Here is a 16,737-nt window from a genome sequence, read left to right as displayed (position 1 = left end):
CAGTGCATCAAAGATATCCCATAAAGGGACAGATATCCCATGAAGGGACCAGTGCATCAAAGATATCCCATGAAGGGACAGATATCCCATGAAGGGACCAGTGCATCAAAGATATCCCATGAAGGGACCAGTGCATCAATGACATCCCATGAAGGGACCAGTGCATCAAAGACATCCCATCAAGGGACCAGTGCACCAAAGATATCTATGAAGGGACCAGTGCACCAAAGATATCCCATGAAGGGACCAGTGCACCAAAGATATCCCATGAAGGGACCAGTGCACCAAAGATATCCCATGAAGGGACCAGTGCACCAAAGATATCCCATGAAGGGACAGATATCCCAATAAGGGACCAGTGCACCAAAGATATCCCATGAACGGACCATGCACCAAAGATATCCCATGAAGGGACAGATATCCCATGAAGGGACCAGTGCATCAAAGATATCCCATGAAGGGACCAGTGCATCAAAGATATCCCATGAAGGGACCAGTGCATCAAAGATATCCCATGAAGGGACCAGTGCATCAAAGATATCCCATGAAGGGACAGATCCCATGAAGGGACCAGTGCATCAAAGATATCCCATGAAGGGACAGATATCCCATGAAGGGACCAGTTCACCAAAGATATCCCATGAAGGGACCAGTGCATCAATGATATCCCATGAAGGGACCAGTGCATCAAAGATATCCTATGAAGGGACCAGTGCATCAAAGATATCCCATGAAGGGACCAGTGCATCAAAGATATCCCATGAAGGGACCAGTGCATCAAAGATATCCCATGAAGGGACAGATATCCCATGAAGGGACCAGTGCACAAAAGATATCCCATGAAGGGACCAGTGCACAAAAGATATCCCATGAAGGGACAGATATCCCATGAAGGGACCAGTGCACCAAAGATAACCCATAAAGGGACAGATATCCCATGAAGGGACCAGTGCACCAAAGATAACCCATAAAGGGACCGATATCCCATGAAGGGACCAGTGCACCAAAGATATCCCATGAAGGGACAGATATCCCATGAAGGGACCAGTGCATCAAAAATATCCCATGAAGGGACAGATATCCCATGAAGGGACCAGTTCACCAAAGATATCCCATGAAGGGACCAGTGCACCAAAGATATCCGATGAAGGGACCAGTGCATCAAAGATATCCCATGAAGGGACCAGTGCATCAAAGATATCCCATGAAGGGACAGATATCCCATGAAGGGACCAGTGCACAAAAGATATCCCATGAAGGGACCAGTGCACAAAAGATATCCCATGAAGGGACAGATATTCAATGAAGGGACCAGTGCACCAAAGATAACCCATAAAGGGACCGATATCCCATGAAGGGACCAGTGCACCAAAGATATCCCATGAAGGGACAGATATCCCATGAAGGGACCAGTGCACCAAAGATATCCCATGAAGGGACCAGTGCACCAAAGATATCCCATGAAGGGACCAGTGCACCAAAGATATCCCATGAAGGGACCAGTGCATCAAAGATATCCCATGAAGGGACCAGTGCACCAAAGATATCCCATGAAGGGACAGATATCCCATCAAGGGACCAGTGCACAAAAGATATCCCATGAAGGGACAGATATCCCATGAAGGGACCAGTGCACCAAAGATATCCCATAAAGGGACCGATATCCCATGAAGGGACCAGTGCACCAAAGATATCCCATGAAGGGACAGATATCCCATCAAGGGACCAGTGCACAAAAGATATCCCATGAAGGGACAGATATCCCATGAAGGGACCAGTGCACAAAAGATATCCCATGAAGGGACAGATATCCCATGAAGGGACCAGTGCACCAAAGATATCCCATAAAGGGACAGATATCCCATGAAGGGACCAGTGCACAAAAGATATCCCATGAAGGGACTAGTGCATCAAAGATATCCCATGAAGGGACCATTGCATCAAAGATATCCAATGAAGGGACCAGGCATCAAAGACATCCCATGAAGGGACCAGTGCACCAAAGATATCCCATGAAGGGACCAGTGCACCAAAGATATCCCACGAAGGGACAGATATCCCATGAAGGGACCAGTGCACCAAAGATATCCCATAAAGGGACAGATATCCCATGAAGGGACCAGTGCACCAAAGATATCCCCTAAAAGGGACCGATATCCCATGAAGGGACCAGTACATTATAGATATCCCATGAAGGGACAGATATCCCATGAAGGGACCAGCGCACCAAAGATATCCCATGAAGGGACCAGTGCATCAAAGATATCCCATGAAGGGACCAGTGCATCAAAGATATCCCATGAAGGGACCAGTGCATCAAAGATATCCCATGAAGGGACCAGTGCATCAAAGACATCCCATGAAGGGACCAGTGCATCAAAGATATCCCATGAAGGGACCAGTGCACCAAAGATATCCCATGAAGGGACCAGTGCACCAAAGATATCCCATGAAGGGACTTATATCCCATGAAGGGACCAGTGCATCAAAGATATCCCATGAAGGGACAGATATCCCATGAAGGGACCAGTGCATCAAAGATATTCCATGAAGGGACCAGTGCACCAAGTTTAGCCCATGAAGGGACAGATATTCCATGAAGGGACCAGTGCATCAAAGATATCCCATGAAGGGACAGATATCCCATGAAAGGACCAGTGCACCAAAGATATCCCATGAAGGGACCAGTGCATCAAAGATATCCCATGAAGGGACAGATATCCCATGAAGGGACCAGTGCATCAAAGATATCCCATGAAGGGACAGATATCCCATGAAGGGACCGTGCATCAAAGATATCCCATGAAGGGACAGATATCCCATGAAGGGACCAGTGCACCAAAGATATCCCATGAAGGGACCAGTGCATCAAAGATATCCCATGAAGGGACCAGTGCACCAAAGATATCCCATGAAGGGACCAGTGCACCAAAGATATCCCATGAAGGGACCAGTGCACCAAAGATATCCCATGAAGGGACCAGTGCATCAAAGATATCCCATGAAGGGACCATTGCATCAAAGATATCCCATGAAGGGACAGATATCCCATGAAGGGACCAGTGCATCAAAGATATCCCATTAAGGGACAGATATCCCATGAAGGGACCAGTGCATCAAAGATATCCCATGAAGGGACAGATATCCCATGAAGGGACCAGTGCATCAAAGATATCCCATGAAGGGACCAGTGCACAAAAGATAACCCATGAAGGGACAGATATCCCATGAAGGGACCAGTGCATCAAAGATATCCCATTAAGGGACAGATATCCCATGAAAGGACCAGTGCACCAAAGATATCCCATGAAGGGACCAGTGCATCAAAGATATCCCATGAAGGGACCAGTGCATCAAAGATATCCCATGAAGGGACCAGTGCATCAAAGATATCCCATGAAGGGACCAGTGCACCAAGGATATCCCATTGAAGGGACTGATATCATATGAAGGGACCAGTGCACCAAGGTTAGCCCATGAAGGGACAGATATTCCATGAAGGGACCAGTGCATCAAAGATATCCCATGAAGGGACAGATATCCCATGAAAGGACCAGTGCACCAAAGATATCCCATGAAGGGACCAGTGCATCAAAGATATCCCATGAAGGGACAGATATCCCATGAAGGGACCAGTGCATCAAAGATATCCCATGAAGGGACAGATATCCCATGAAGGGACCAGTGCATCAAAGATATCCCATGAAGGGACCAGTGCATCAAAGATATCCCATGAAGGGACCAGTGCATCAAAGATATCCCATGAAGGGACCATTGCATCAAAGATATCCCATGAAGGGACCAGTGCATCAAAGACATCCCATGAAGGGACCAGTGCATCAAAGATATCCCATGAAGGGACCAGTGCACCAAAGATATCCCATGAAGGGACAGATATCCCATGAAGGGACCAGTGCACAAAAGATATCCCATGAAGGGACAGATATCCCATGAAGGGACCAGTGCACGAAAGATATCCCATGAAGGGACAGATATCCCATGAAGGGACCAGTGCACAAAACATATCCCATAAAGGGACAGATATCCCATGAAGGGACCAGTGCACCAAAGATATCCCATGAAGGGACCAGTGCACCAAAGATATCCCATGAAGGGACCAGTGCACCAAAGATATCCCATGAAGGGACCAGTGCACCAAAGATATCCCATGAAGGGACCAGTGCACCAAAGATATCCCATGAAGGGACAGATATCCCAATAAGGGACCAGTGCACCAAAGATATCCCATGAACGGACCATGCACCAAAGATATCCCATGAAGGGACAGATATCCCATGAAGGGACCAGTGCATCAAAGATATCCCATGAAGGGACCAGTGCATCAAAGATATCCCATGAAGGGACCAGTGCATCAAAGATATCCCATGAAGGGACAGATCCCATGAAGGGACCAGTGCATCAAAGATATCCCATGAAGGGACAGATATCCCATGAAGGGACCAGTTCACCAAAGATATCCCATGAAGGGACAGATATCCCATGAAGGGACCAGTGCATCAAAGATATCCCATGAAGGGACCAGTGCACAAAAGATATCCCATGAACGGACCAGTGCATCAAAGATATCCCATGAAGGGACCATTGCATCAAAGATATCCCATGAAGGGACCAGTGCATCAAAGACATCCCATGAAGGGACCAGTGCATCAAAGATATCCCATGAAGGGACCAGTGCACCAAAGATATCCCATGAAGGGACGGATATCCCATGAAGGGACCAGTGCACAAAAGATATCCCATGAAGGGACCAGTGCACAAAAGATATCCCATAAAGGGACAGATATCCCATGAAGGGACCAGTGCATCAAAGATCTCCCATGAAGGGACAGATATCCCATGAAGGGACCAGTGCATCAAAGATATCCCATGAAGGGACCAGTGCATCAATGACATCCCATGAAGGGACCAGTGCATCAAAGACATCCCATCAAGGGACCAGTGCACCAAAGATATTTATGAAGGGACCAGTGCACCAAAGATATCCCATGAAGGGACCAGTGCACCAAAGATATCCCATGAAGGGACCAGTGCACCAAAGATATCCCATGAAGGGACCAGTGCACCAAAGATATCCCATGAAGGGACAGATATCCCAATAAGGGACCAGTGCACCAAAGATATCCCATGAACGGACCATGCACCAAAGATATCCCATGAAGGGACAGATATCCCATGAAGGGACCAGTGCATCAAAGATATCCCATGAAGGGACCAGTGCATCAAAGATATCCCATGAAGGGACCAGTGCATCAAAGATATCCCATGAAGGGACCAGTGCATCAAAGATATCCCATGAAGGGACAGATCCCATGAAGGGACCAGTGCATCAAAGATATCCCATGAAGGGACAGATATCCCATGAAGGGACCAGTTCACCAAAGATATCCCATGAAGGGACCAGTGCATCAATGATATCCCATGAAGGGACCAGTGCATCAAAGATATCCCATGAAGGGACCAGTGCATCAAAGATATCCCATGAAGAGACCAGTGCATCAAAGATATCCCATGAAGGGACCAGTGCATCAAAGATATCCCATGAAGGGACAGATATCCCATGAAGGGACCAGTGCACAAAAGATATCCCATGAAGGGACCAGTGCACAAAAGATATCCCATGAAGGGACAGATATCCCATGAAGGGACCAGTGCACCAAAGATAACCCATAAAGGGACAGATATCCCATGAAGGGACCAGTGCACCAAAGATAACCCATAAAGGGACCGATATCCCATGAAGGGACCAGTGCACCAAAGATATCCCATGAAGGGACAGATATCCCATGAAGGGACCAGTGCATCAAAAATATCCCATGAAGGGACAGATATCCCATGAAGGGACCAGTTCACCAAAGATATCCCATGAAGGGACCAGTGCACCAAAGATATCCCATGAAGGGACCAGTGCATCAAAGATATCCCATGAAGGGACCAGTGCATCAAAGATATCCCATGAAGGGACAGATATCCCATGAAGGGACCAGTGCACAAAAGATATCCCATGAAGGGACCAGTGCACAACAGATATCCCATGAAGGGACAGATATTCAATGAAGGGACCAGTGCACCAAAGATAACCCATAAAGGGACCGATATCCCATGAAGGGACCAGTGCACCAAAGATATCCCATGAAGGGACAGATATCCCATGAAGGGACCAGTGCACCAAAGATATCCCATGAAGGGACCAGTGCACCAAAGATATCCCATGAAGGGACCAGTGCACCAAAGATATCCCATGAAGGGACCAGTGCATCAAAGATATCCCATGAAGGGACCAGTGCATCAAAAATATCCCATGAAGGGACCAGTGCATCAAAGATATCCCATGAAGGGACCAGTGCATCAAAGATATCCCATGAAGGGACAGATATCCCATCAAGGGACCAGTGCACAAAAGATATCCCATGAAGGGACAGATATCCCATGAAGGGACCAGTGCACCAAAGATATCCCATAAAGGGACCGATATCCCATGAAGGGACCAGTGCACCAAAGATATCCCATGAAGGGACAGATATCCCATCAAGGGACCAGTGCACAAAAGATATCCCATGAAGGGACAGATATCCCATGAAGGGACCAGTGCACAAAAGATATCCCATGAAGGGACAGATATCCCATGAAGGGACCAGTGCACCAAAGATATCCCATAAAGGGACAGATATCCCATGAAGGGACCAGTGCACAAAAGATATCCCATGAAGGGACTAGTGCATCAAAGATATCCCATGAAGGGACCATTGCATCAAAGATATCCAATGAAGGGACCAGGCATCAAAGACATCCCATTAAGGGACCAGGCATCAAAGACATCCCATGAAGGGACCAGTGCACCAAAGATATCCCATGAAGGGACCAGTGCACCAAAGATATCCCACGAAGGGACAGATATCCCATGAAGGGACCAGTGCACCAAAGATATCCCATAAAGGGACAGATATCCCATGAAGGGACCAGTGCACCAAAGATATCCCCTAAAAGGGACCGATATCCCATGAAGGGACCAGTGCATTATAGATATCCCATGAAGGGACAGATATCCCATGAAGGGACCAGCGCACCAAAGATATCCCATGAAGGGACCAGTGCATCAAAGATATCCCATGAAGGGACCAGTGCATCAAAGATATCCCATGAAGGGACCAGTGCATCAAAGATATCCCATGAAGGGACCAGTGCATCAAAGACATCCCATGAAGGGACCAGTGCATCAAAGATATCCCATGAAGGGACCAGTGCACCAAAGATATCCCATGAAGGGACCAGTGCACCAAAGATATCCCATGAAGGGACTTATATCCCATGAAGGGACCAGTGCATCAAAGATATCCCATGAAGGGACAGATATCCCATGAAGGGACCAGTGCATCAAAGATATTCCATGAAGGGACCAGTGCACCAAGTTTAGCCCATGAAGGGACAGATATTCCATGAAGGGACCAGTGCATCAAAGATATCCCATGAAGGGACAGATATCCCATGAAAGGACCAGTGCACCAAAGATATCCCATGAAGGGACCAGTGCATCAAAGATATCCCATGAAGGGACAGATATCCCATGAAGGGACCAGTGCATCAAAGATATCCCATGAAGGGACAGATATCCCATGAAGGGACCGTGCATCAAAGATATCCCATGAAGGGACAGATATCCCATGAAGGGACCAGTGCACCAAAGATATCCCATGAAGGGACCAGTGCATCAAAGATATCCCATGAAGGGACCAGTGCACCAAAGATATCCCATGAAGGGACCAGTGCACCAAAGATATCCCATGAAGGGACCAGTGCACCAAAGATATCCCATGAAGGGACCAGTGCATCAAAGATATCCCATGAAGGGACCATTGCATCAAAGATATCCCATGAAGGGACAGATATCCCATGAAGGGACCAGTGCATCAAAGATATCCCATTAAGGGACAGATATCCCATGAAGGGACCAGTGCATCAAAGATATCCCATGAAGGGACCAGTGCACCAAAGATATCCCATGAAGAGACAGATATCCCATGAAGGGACCAGTGCACAAAAGATATCCCATGAAGGGACAGATATCCCATGAAGGGACCAGTGCACGAAAGATATCCCATGAAGGGACAGATATCCCATGAAGGGACCAGTGCACAAAACATATCCCATAAAGGGACAGATATCCCATGAAGGGACCAGTGCACCAAAGATATCCCATGAAGGGACCAGTGCACCAAAGATATCCCATGAAGGGACCAGTGCACCAAAGATATCCCATGAAGGGACCAGTGCACCAAAGATATCCCATGAAGGGACCAGTGCACCAAAGATATCCCATGAAGGGACAGATATCCCATGAAGGGACCAGTGCATCAAAGATATCCCATGAAGGGACCAGTGCATCAAAGATATCCCATGAAGGGACCAGTGCATCAAAGATATCCCATGAAGGGACCAGTGCATCAAAGATATCCCATGAAGGGACAGATCCCATGAAGGGACCAGTGCATCAAAGATATCCCATGAAGGGACAGATATCCCATGAAGGGACCAGTTCACCAAAGATATCCCATGAAGGGACAGATATCCCATGAAGGGACCAGTGCATCAAAGATATCCCATGAAGGGACCAGTGCACAAAAGATATCCCATGAAGGGACCAGTGCATCAAAGATATCCCATGAAGGGACCATTGCATCAAAGATATCCCATGAAGGGACCAGTGCATCAAAGACATCCCATGAAGGGACCAGTGCATCAAAGATATCCCATGAAGGGACCAGTGCACCAAAGATATTCCATGAAGGGACGGATATCCCATGAAGGGACCAGTGCACAAAAGATATCCCATGAAGGGACCAGTGCACAAAAGATATCCCATAAAGGGACAGATATCCCATGAAGGGACCAGTGCATCAAAGATCTCCCATGAAGGGACAGATATCCCATGAAGGGACCAGTGCATCAAAGATATCCCATGAAGGGACCAGTGCATCAATGACATCCCATGAAGGGACCAGTGCATCAAAGACATCCCATCAAGGGACCAGTGCACCAAAGATATTTATGAAGGGACCAGTGCACCAAAGATATCCCATGAAGGGACCAGTGCACCAAAGATATCCCATGAAGGGACCAGTGCACCAAAGATATCCCATGAAGGGACCAGTGCACCAAAGATATCCCATGAAGGGACAGATATCCCAATAAGGGACCAGTGCACCAAAGATATCCCATGAACGGACCATGCACCAAAGATATCCCATGAAGGGACAGATATCCCATGAAGGGACCAGTGCATCAAAGATATCCCATGAAGGGACCAGTGCATCAAAGATATCCCATGAAGGGACCAGTGCATCAAAGATATCCCATGAAGGGACCAGTGCATCAAAGATATCCCATGAAGGGACAGATCCCATGAAGGGACCAGTGCATCAAAGATATCCCATGAAGGGACAGATATCCCATGAAGGGACCAGTTCACCAAAGATATCCCATGAAGGGACCAGTGCATCAATGATATCCCATGAAGGGACCAGTGCATCAAAGATATCCCATGAAGGGACCAGTGCATCAAAGATATCCCATGAAGGGACCAGTGCATCAAAGATATCCCATGAAGGGACCAGTGCATCAAAGATATCCCATGAAGGGACAGATATCCCATGAAGGGACCAGTGCACAAAAGATATCCCATGAAGGGACCAGTGCACAAAAGATATCCCATGAAGGGACAGATATCCCATGAAGGGACCAGTGCACCAAAGATAACCCATAAAGGGACAGATATCCCATGAAGGGACCAGTGCACCAAAGATAACCCATAAAGGGACCGATATCCCATGAAGGGACCAGTGCACCAAAGATATCCCATGAAGGGACAGATATCCCATGAAGGGACCAGTGCATCAAAAATATCCCATGAAGGGACAGATATCCCATGAAGGGACCAGTTCACCAAAGATATCCCATGAAGGGACCAGTGCACCAAAGATATCCCATGAAGGGACCAGTGCATCAAAGATATCCCATGAAGGGACCAGTGCATCAAAGATATCCCATGAAGGGACAGATATCCCATGAAGGGACCAGTGCACAAAAGATATCCCATGAAGGGACCAGTGCACAACAGATATCCCATGAAGGGACAGATATTCAATGAAGGGACCAGTGCACCAAAGATAACCCATAAAGGGACCGATATCCCATGAAGGGACCAGTGCACCAAAGATATCCCATGAAGGGACAGATATCCCATGAAGGGACCAGTGCACCAAAGATATCCCATGAAGGGACCAGTGCACCAAAGATATCCCATGAAGGGACCAGTGCATCAAAGATATCCCATGAAGGGACCAGTGCATCAAAAATATCCCATGAAGGGACCAGTGCATCAAAGATATCCCATGAAGGGACCAGTGCATCAAAGATATCCCATGAAGGGACAGATATCCCATCAAGGGACCAGTGCACAAAAGATATCCCATGAAGGGACAGATATCCCATGAAGGGACCAGTGCACCAAAGATATCCCATAAAGGGACCGATATCCCATGAAGGGACCAGTGCACCAAAGATATCCCATGAAGGGACAGATATCCCATCAAGGGACCAGTGCACAAAAGATATCCCATGAAGGGACAGATATCCCATGAAGGGACCAGTGCACAAAAGATATCCCATGAAGGGACAGATATCCCATGAAGGGACCAGTGCACCAAAGATATCCCATAAAGGGACAGATATCCCATGAAGGGACCAGTGCACAAAAGATATCCCATGAAGGGACTAGTGCATCAAAGATATCCCATGAAGGGACCATTGCATCAAAGATATCCAATGAAGGGACCAGGCATCAAAGACATCCCATGAAGGGACCAGGCATCAAAGACATCCCATGAAGGGACCAGTGCACCAAAGATATCCCATGAAGGGACCAGTGCACCAAAGATATCCCACGAAGGGACAGATATCCCATGAAGGGACCAGTGCACCAAAGATATCCCATAAAGGGACAGATATCCCATGAAGGGACCAGTGCACCAAAGATATCCCCTAAAAGGGACCGATATCCCATGAAGGGACCAGTGCATTATAGATATCCCATGAAGGGACAGATATCCCATGAAGGGACCAGCGCACCAAAGATATCCCATGAAGGGACCAGTGCATCAAAGATATCCCATGAAGGGACCAGTGCATCAAAGATATCCCATGAAGGGACCAGTGCATCAAAGATATCCCATGAAGGGACCAGTGCATCAAAGACATCCCATGAAGGGACCAGTGCATCAAAGATATCCCATGAAGGGACCAGTGCACCAAAGATATCCCATGAAGGGACCAGTGCACCAAAGATATCCCATGAAGGGACTTATATCCCATGAAGGGACCAGTGCATCAAAGATATCCCATGAAGGGACAGATATCCCATGAAGGGACCAGTGCATCAAAGATATTCCATGAAGGGACCAGTGCACCAAGTTTAGCCCATGAAGGGACAGATATTCCATGAAGGGACCAGTGCATCAAAGATATCCCATGAAGGGACAGATATCCCATGAAAGGACCAGTGCACCAAAGATATCCCATGAAGGGACCAGTGCATCAAAGATATCCCATGAAGGGACAGATATCCCATGAAGGGACCAGTGCATCAAAGATATCCCATGAAGGGACAGATATCCCATGAAGGGACCGTGCATCAAAGATATCCCATGAAGGGACAGATATCCCATGAAGGGACCAGTGCACCAAAGATATCCCATGAAGGGACCAGTGCATCAAAGATATCCCATGAAGGGACCAGTGCACCAAAGATATCCCATGAAGGGACCAGTGCACCAAAGATATCCCATGAAGGGACCAGTGCACCAAAGATATCCCATGAAGGGACCAGTGCATCAAAGATATCCCATGAAGGGACCATTGCATCAAAGATATCCCATGAAGGGACAGATATCCCATGAAGGGACCAGTGCATCAAAGATATCCCATTAAGGGACAGATATCCCATGAAGGGACCAGTGCATCAAAGATATCCCATGAAGGGACAGATATCCCATGAAGGGACCAGTGCATCAAAGATATCCCATGAAGGGACCAGTGCACAAAAGATAACCCATGAAGGGACAGATATCCCATGAAGGGACCAGTGCATCAAAGATATCCCATTAAGGGACAGATATCCCATGAAAGGACCAGTGCACCAAAGATATCCCATGAAGGGACCAGTGCATCAAAGATATCCCATGAAGGGACCAGTGCATCAAAGATATCCCATGAAGGGACCAGTGCATCAAAGATATCCCATGAAGGGACCAGTGCACCAAGGATATCCCATTGAAGGGACTGATATCCTATGAAGGGACCAGTGCACCAAGGTTAGCCCATGAAGGGACAGATATTCCATGAAGGGACCAGTGCATCAAAGATATCCCATGAAGGGACAGATATCCCATGAAAGGACCAGTGCACCAAAGATATCCCATGAAGGGACCAGTGCATCAAAGATATCCCATGAAGGGACAGATATCCCATGAAGGGACCAGTGCATCAAAGATATCCCATGAAGGGACAGATATCCCATGAAGGGACCAGTGCATCAAAGATATCCCATGAAGGGACCAGTGCACAAAAGATATCCCATGAAGGGACCAGTGCATCAAAGATATCCCATGAAGGGACCATTGCATCAAAGATATCCCATGAAGGGACCAGTGCATCAAAGACATCCCATGAAGGGACCAGTGCATCAAAGATATCCCATGAAGGGACCAGTGCACCAAAGATATCCCATGAAGGGACAGATATCCCATGAAGGGACCAGTGCACAAAAGATATCCCATGAAGGGACAGATATCCCATGAAGGGACCAGTGCACGAAAGATATCCCATGAAGGGACAGATATCCCATGAAGGGACCAGTGCACAAAAGATATCCCATAAAGGGACAGATATCCCATGAAGGGACCAGTGCACCAAAGATATCCCATGAAGGGACCAGTGCACCAAAGATATCCCATGAAGGGACCAGTGCACCAAAGATATCCCATGAAGGGACAGATATCCCAATAAGGGACCAGTGCACCAAAGATATCCCATGAACGGACCATGCACCAAAGATATCCCATGAAGGGACAGATATCCCATGAAGGGACCAGTGCATCAAAGATATCCCATGAAGGGACCAGTGCATCAAAGATATCCCATGAAGGGACCAGTGCATCAAAGATATCCCATGAAGGGACCAGTGCATCAAAGATATCCCATGAAGGGACAGATCCCATGAAGGGACCAGTGCATCAAAGATATCCCATGAAGGGACAGATATCCCATGAAGGGACCAGTTCACCAAAGATATCCCATGAAGGGACCAGTGCATCAATGATATCCCATGAAGGGACCAGTGCATCAAAGATATCCCATGAAGGGAGCAGTGCATCAAAGATATCCCATGAAGGGACCAGTGCATCAAAGATATCCCATCAAGGGACCAGTGCACCAAAGATATCCCATGAAGGGACCAGTGCATCAAAGATATCCCATGAAGGGACCAGTGCATCAAAGATATCCCATGAAGGGACCAGTGCATCAAAGATATCCCATGAAGGGACAGATATCCCATGAAGGGACCAGTGCACAAAAGATATCCCATGAAGGGACCAGTGCACAAAAGATATCCCATGAAGGGACAGATATTCCATGAAGGGACCAGTGCACCAAAGATAACCCATAAAGGGACAGATATCCCATGAAGGGACCAGTGCACCAAAGATATCCCATGAAGGGACCAGTGCACCAAAGATATCCCATGAAGGGACCATTGCATCAAAGATATCCCATGAAGGGACCAGTGCATCAAAGATATCCCATGAAGGGACCAGTGCATCAAAGATATCCCATGAAGGGACCAGTGCACCAAAGATATCCCATGAAGGGACAGATATCCCATGAAGGGACCAGTGCACCAAAGATATCCCATGAAGGGACAGATATCCCATGAAGGGACCAGTGCACAAAAGATATCCCATGAAGGGACAGATATCCCATGAAGGGACCAGTGCACCAAAGATATCCCATAAAGGGACAGATATCCCATGAAGGGACCAGTGCACAAAAGATATCCCATGAAGGGACTAGTGCATCAAAGATATCCCATGAAGGGACCATTGCATCAAAGATATCCAATGAAGGGACCAGGCATCAAAGACATCCCATGAAGGGACCAGTGCACCAAAGATATCCCATGAAGGGACCAGTGCACCAAAGATATCCCACGAAGGGACAGATATCCCATGAAGGGACCAGTGCACCAAAGATATCCCATAAAGGGACAGATATCCCATGAAGGGACCAGTGCACCAAAGATATCCCCTAAAAGGGACCGATATCCCATGAAGGGACCAGTGCATTATAGATATCCCATGAAGGGACAGATATGCCATGAAGGGACCAGCGCACCAAAGATATCCCATGAAGGGACCAGTGCATCAAAGATATCCCATGAAGGGACCAGTGCATCAAAGATATCCCATGAAGGGACCAGTGCATCAAAGACATCCCATGAAGGGACCAGTGCATCAAAGACATCCCATGAAGGGACCAGTGCACCAAAGATATCCCATGAAGGGACCAGTGCACCAAAGATATCCCATGAAGGGACTGATATCCCATGAAGGGACCAGTGCATCAAAGATATCCCATGAAGGGACAGATATCCCATGAAGGGACCAGTGCATCAAAGATATTCCATGAAGGGACCAGTGCACCAAGTTTAGCCCATGAAGGGACAGATATTCCATGAAGGGACCAGTGCATCAAAGATATCCCATGAAGGGGCAGATATCCCATGAAAGGACCAGTGCACCAAAGATATCCCATGAAGGGACCAGTGCATCAAAGATATCCCATGAAGGGACAGATATTCCATGAAGGGACCAGTGCATCAAAGATATCCCATGAAGGGACAGATATCCCATGAAGGGACCGTGCATCAAAGATATCCCATGAAGGGACCAGTGCACAAAAGATATCCCATGAAGGGACAGATATCCCATGAAGGGACCAGTGCATCAAAGATATCCCATGAAGGGACAGATATCCCATGAAAGGACCAGTGCACCAAAGATATCCCATGAAGGGACCAGTGCATCAAAGATATCCCATGAAGGGACCAGTGCACCAAAGATATCCCATGAAGGGACCAGTGCACCAAAGATATCCCATGAAGGGACCAGTGCACCAAAGATATCCCATGAAGGGACCAGTGCATCAAAGATATCCCATGAAGGGACCATTGCATCAAAGATATCCCATGAAGGGACAGATATCCCATGAAGGGACCAGTGCATCAAAGATATCCCATTAAGGGACAGATATCCCATGAAGGGACCAGTGCATCAAAGATATCCCATGAAGGGACCAGTGCATCAAAGATATCCCATGAAGGGACCAGTGCACAAAAGATATCCCATGAAGGGACAGATATCCCATGAAGGGACCAGTGCATGAAAGATATCCCATTAAGGGACAGATATCCCATGAAAGGACCAGTGCACCAAAGATATCCCATGAAGGGACCAGTGCATCAAAGATATCCCATGAAGGGACCAGTGCATCACAGATATCCCATGAAGGGACCAGTGCATCACAGATATCCCATGAAGGGACCAGTGCATCAAAGATATCCCATGAAGGGACCAGTGCACCAAAGATATCCCATTGAAGGGACTGATATCCCATGAAGGGACCAGTGCACCAAGGTTAGCCCATGAAGGGACAGATATTCCATGAAGGGACCAGTGCATCAAAGATATCCCATGAAAGGACAGATATCCCATGAAAGGACCAGTGCACCAAAGATATCCCATGAAGGGACCAGTGCATCAAAGATATCCCATGAAGGGACAGATATCCCATGAAGGGACCAGTGCATCAAAGATATCCCATGAAGGGACCAGTGCACAAAAGATATCCCATGAAGGGACCATTGCATCAAAGATATCCCATGAAGGGACCAGTGCATCAAAGACATCCCATGAAGGGACCAGTGCATCAAAGATATCCCATGAAGGGACCAGTGCATCAAAGATATCCCATGAAGGGACCAGTGCACAAAAGATATCCCATGAAGGGACAGATATCCCATGAAGGGACCAGTGCACAAAAGATATCCCATAAAGGGACAGATATCCCATGAAGGGACCAGTGCACCAAAGATATCCCATGAAGGGACAGATATCCCATGAAGGGACCAGTGCACCAAAGATATCCCATGAAGGGACCAGCGCATCAAAGATATCCCATGAAGGGACCAGTGCATCAAAGATATCCCATGAAGGGACCAGTGCACCAAAGATATCCCATGAAGGGACCAGTGCACCAAAGATATCCCATGAAGGGACCAGTGCACCAAAGATATCCCATGAAGGGACAGATATCCCAATAAGGGACCAGTGCACCAAAGATATCCCATGAACGGACCATGCACCAAAGATATCCCATGAAGGGACAGATATCCCATGAAGGGACCAGTGCATCAAAGATATCCCATGAAGGGACCAGTGCATCAAAGATATCCCATGAAGGGACCAGTGCATCAAAGATATCCCATGAAGGGACAGATATCCCATGAAGGGACCAGTGCATCAAAAATATCCCATGAAGGGACATATCCCATGAAGGGACCAGTTCACCAAAGATATCCCATGAAGGTACCAGTACATGAATGATATC

Source organism: Lissotriton vulgaris, chromosome 10, assembly GCF_964263255.1.
Source record: "Lissotriton vulgaris chromosome 10, aLisVul1.2, whole genome shotgun sequence".
Lineage (NCBI taxonomy): Eukaryota > Metazoa > Chordata > Amphibia > Caudata > Salamandridae > Lissotriton > Lissotriton vulgaris.
This window is presented reverse-complemented; position numbering follows the sequence as displayed.